A 5,000-nucleotide genomic window follows, 5' to 3' on the forward strand; every position below is an offset into this window, starting at 1 on the left:
TGGTTGTGGTTGTGTTGTGAATGTGTGTGGTTGTGTTGTGATTGTGTTGTGGTTGTGTTGTGGTTGTGTTGTGGTTATGTTGTGAATGTGTGTGGTTGTGTTGTGGTTATGTTGTGAATGTGTGTGGTTGTGTTGTGAATGTGTGTGGTTGTATTGTGGTTGTGTTGTGGTTGTGTTGTGAATGTGTGTGGTTGTGTTGTGGTTATGTTGTGAATGTGTGTGGTTGTGTTGTGGTTGTGTTGTGAATGTGTGTGGTTGTGTTGTGGTTGTGTTGTGAATGTGTGTGGTTGTGTTGTGGTTGTGTTGTGAATGTGTGTGGTTGTATTGTGGTTGTGTTGTGGTTGTGTTGTGAATGTGTGTGGTTGTGTTGTGGTTGTGTTGTGGTTGTGTTGTGAATGTGTGTGGTTGTGTTGTGGTTATGTTGTGAATGTGTGTGGTTGTGTTGTGATTGTGTTGTGGTTGTGTTGTGAATGTGTGTGGTTGTGTTGTGGTTGTGTTGTGAATGTGTGTGGTTGTGTTGTGGTTGTGTTGTGGTCAGGTGTGACTGTGTGCGTAGACCCCTGGTTAAACCACAACATGTCTTGGCAGCAGGTCAGCGGTCGGTCGATACGGGACGAAGTTGGGCTGTCGGCTTTATTCGATTCGTAGCGACAGGGATGATGGATGGCCTACTCTTGGCTCCGCCCGCGAGTCATTCAAGCAGCGGGGGGGGGGGGAGGGCGTGTGGAGAGCAGAAGCAGTCTCCCTGACGCATCGCTACTCAGACGTATTCATATGTAGGGAATATATATCGGATATGCATCCTACTTGGACTATTACCGAGGGATGTGTATAATACATACCGTGTATAGGCTGGTGTATATCCTGCATAGGATTATCATGTTAACATGTGTATAGGCTCATACAGACATGCATTGTATATATACAGCATGTGCATATATATGTGGAGGTTTATGGTCAGGTTAGGGCACATGCTAGTTAAGGTTAGGGTGCGGGCTAGTTAAGGTTAGGGTGCGGGCTAGTTAAGGTTAGGGAATATGCATGGTGAGGTTACATGCAGGCCAGTGTACATGCAATGTTAGGGTTAGTGGGGTTTAGGGTACATGTAGGGTTAGGGTACATGTAGGTTAGGGTACTGGTAGGTTAGGGTACTGGTAGGTTAGGGTACTGGTAGGTTAGGGTACTGGTAGGGTTAGGGTACATGCTGGGGTCAGGTGGACGCTGTGTACCACCACACACATCGTCCCATTAATCTGTTAGGGGTCGCCCCCCCCGATGTGACTGAGTACCATCAAAGCGACCAATGATTTCCCGGCGGGGTTTAAAGGGGTCTTATTTAAAAGTCCCAAAGTGAGAGGGAGCAGAAGCCTTTGAATGGTCTGAGTGACATCACAGACAGCAGATGAACAGGCTCTCTGCTCATCCATCACCGCAGCCCCTGGCGGCCGCCCTGCCCTGACACCAACCGCCAAATAACGTTTAGTGCGCGGGAACCTTGTGTTTGGCCGAGATTATTACTGTCACCGCTTTAATGGATGAGCCCGGGCCAGCCGCCGACCGGCCAATGGGGAGCCAGCGCTGGGCATTAGCATCGCTATCGGAGGGTCCGGCTGCAGCCGCTGAGTGACAGGCCAGGAGGAGGGGCTGCCAGCCAGCCAGCAGCCAATTACAGAGCAGGGGGGGAGACATTCATCATTCAGTTAGACACCTGTCGGCCGCCACAAAGGAGAGCCTGGGGGGGGGTGAAGCTCATTAGATTAGAGGAAGGGGAGCAGCGCTGCTCTCGGTGAATTCATCACCACGCTATCTATTAATGAACTATCGTCTGATAATTAACGATTCATATGAGGTGATTTAGACCTGAGCCATGACGCTAGAAGATTGATTACGCTTGGAGTTGCTTTTGTGCAATAATATGGATTCATATTATTACATTATTTTTAGAATTGTTTTTACGTAATCAATAATATATATATAATATATTAGATATATTATTATTAAGGATAGAAGGGCATATTATAATAATAATATTATTATACTAATTTGATATATGGTATATTTTATTTAAGATATATTATTTAACATGAATATACACAATATATTAATATATATGATACATTATATTATGATATAAGAATAACTATGAATATATATTTATTATTTTTATTTTTATACATATAATATATATTATTACTCAGGATAGTTGGGTATATTAGAGAACGGAGAGAAGAATCATCAATATAATATATCATATATAAAATAATGATAAATATTATATATTATGTTGATGATATAGAAACCATAGAAACCATGCATTGGTTTCTGCATAGAAACCAATGCACAGCCACCATTGAATGTTGTACGTCCTGGCACTTGTACATTGCACTTATTCAAGGTACTTAATTGTGTAGCATCTACAGTAGCTGCTATCGCTGCTATACACGGGGAATGGGTTAGCCTAGCGATTGTAATACTTGCACTTGGTTCTATGAACATCTTTACTGTACCGACAGCGATATATTGTTTCACTTCTTATGACAAATGTACTTATTGTAACAAATGCACTTATTGTAAGTCACTTTGGATAAAAGCATCTGCTAAATGCCCTAAATGTAAATGATATATATTGTAAAAACAAGACATATGTTTACGCCTCTCGCTGCATGGTTCCACTGCTCTGTTCGTTCCGTTGGGGGGATACAGGCGCTCTGACACAGGCCTGATGTGATCCACGACTTCACTCACCACGTTCTGGTTTATCTGTTTTATTAGAGGTCTGGTCTCACACCAGACCTCCTACTGTCTCCTCATACTGTCCTCATACTGTCCTCATACTGTCCCCATACTGTCCTCCTACTCTCCTCATACTGTCCCCACATAGCCTACAGAAAACAGAAACACAGACAAACCCAAAGACAAAGGGGCACCCCTGCAAAGGGGGAGAGAGGCGAGATAGAGAGGTACAGAGAAACAAGGGACAGAGAGAGATAGACGGAGGAGAGAGGAGAACATGTATTGCGTATTAATGTGGATAAGTCTGTGTGTGCGTCTGTATGTGTGTGTATTTGTGTGTGCATCTGTGTGTGTGGCTGTGTGCACGTCTGTGTGTGTGGCTGTGTGTGTGTGCGTGTGTGTGGCTGTGTGTGGCTGTAAGTGGAAGTGTCAGTGGATGATGAATGACCAGGGGAAGCACAGCATCCCTGAAGTCTTCAGCATCAGGACCAACACTCCCCCCCCCCCCCCCCCCCCCCCCCCCCCCACACACACACACACACACACACACACACTGCACTATTCAAGTGCCCCAGCTCATCTGTCAGAAAAAAAAGAAATCTCAGCCCGACAATGCAAGTTGCAGACGTACATGGTCAAGGTGTGAACAGTGCAGACTGCAAGCTTTAGACTGCAGGGGGCAGCCTGCAAGCTTTAGACTGCAGGGGGCAGACTGCAAGCTTTAGACTGCAGGGGGCAGACTGCAAGCTTTAGACTGCAGGGGGCAGCCTGCAAGCTTTAGACTGCAGGGGGCAGACTGCAAGCTTTAGACTGCAGGGGGCAGACTGCAAGCTTTAGACTGCAGGGGGCAGACTGCATGATTCGGACTGCAGGGGGCAGACTGCATGATTCGGACTGCAGGGGGCAGACTGCATGATTCGGACTGCAGGGGGCAGACTGCATGATTCGGACTGCAGGGGGCAGACTACATGATTCGGACTGCAGGCTGGAGACTTCAGGCTGAAGAGATGTTAGGGTAGCAGCGAGGTTAGGTTATAACCTCGACAGAGACCCCACCCCAGGCTGGTCCACTCTACAGGACCAGGGTTAGGGTCTGGACCAGGGTTAGGGTCTGGACCAGGGTTAGGGTGTGGCCAGGGTTAGGGTCTGGTCAGCGGACTAACACCTCACACCAGGGGGCACTAGAATGTGGCATCACTTCACATCAGAGGTTTACAGTGATTTCAATGAGGGATAAACGTGGTGAAAGAGGCTGTGATGAAGGATGGGCTCTGTGAGACAGGGTAGTCAGTGAGATGGGGTAGTCAGTGAGACGGGGTGGTCAGTGAGACGGGGTGGTCAGCGAGACGGGGTGGTCAGCGAGACGGGGTAGTCAGTGAGACAGGGTGGTCAGTGAGACGGGGTAGTCAGTGAGACAGGGTAATCAGTGAGACGGGGTAGTCAGTGAGACAGGGTGGTCAGTGAGACGGGGTAGTCAGTGAGACGGGGTAGTCAGTGAGATGGGGTAGTCAGTGAGACAGGGTGGTCAGTGAGACGGGGTAGTCAGTGAGATGGGGTAGTCAGTGAGACAGGGTGGTCAGTGAGACGGGGTAGTCAGTGAGACAGGGTGGTCAGTGAGAGGGGTTGGTCAGTGAGACAGGGTTGGCTCAGGACGGTTCAGCATAACGACATACTGCCGTCCGGCGATAGAGTTGCACTGCTCGTTAGCTAACAAAAACACCTAAAAGATCATTGAGTTTGTTGTGCGACCGATATGGACAAAAATGATATGGTTGGTTAAGAGCTAACGTTAATGAAGGTTTAGGGTTGGTACGGGTGGTAGGGTTAGGAATAGGTTCAGGGTGGGTGAAGGCAGGGTAAGGGTTGGTCGGTTAGGGTTAGTAAAGAGTTAACTAGTAAAGGTTCAGGGTGGGTGAAGGCAGGGTAAGGGTCGGTTAGGGTTAGTAAAGAATTAACTAGTAAAGGTTCAGGGTGGGTGAAGGCAGGGTAAGGGTCGGTTAGGGTTAGTAAAGAGTTAACTAGTAAAGGTTCAGGGTGGGTGAAGGCAGGGTAAGGGTCGGTTAGGGTTAGTAAAGAGTTAACTAGTAAAGGTTCAGGGTGGGTGAAGGCAGGGTATGGGTCGGTTAGGGTTAGTAGACGTGACAGCGGTTGATAAGGACATGTCGTAGGGAGGCTTCAGGATGATGTGACGGGGCAGTCCTGCCCTGCAGCTCTACTGAGATCAGCCACCCCTGTTAGGGCAATTACCCGCGCGGACATGACGGCGG

This window comes from Pollachius pollachius (genome assembly GCF_949987615.1).
Source record: "Pollachius pollachius genome assembly, chromosome: 16".
NCBI lineage: Eukaryota > Metazoa > Chordata > Actinopteri > Gadiformes > Gadidae > Pollachius > Pollachius pollachius.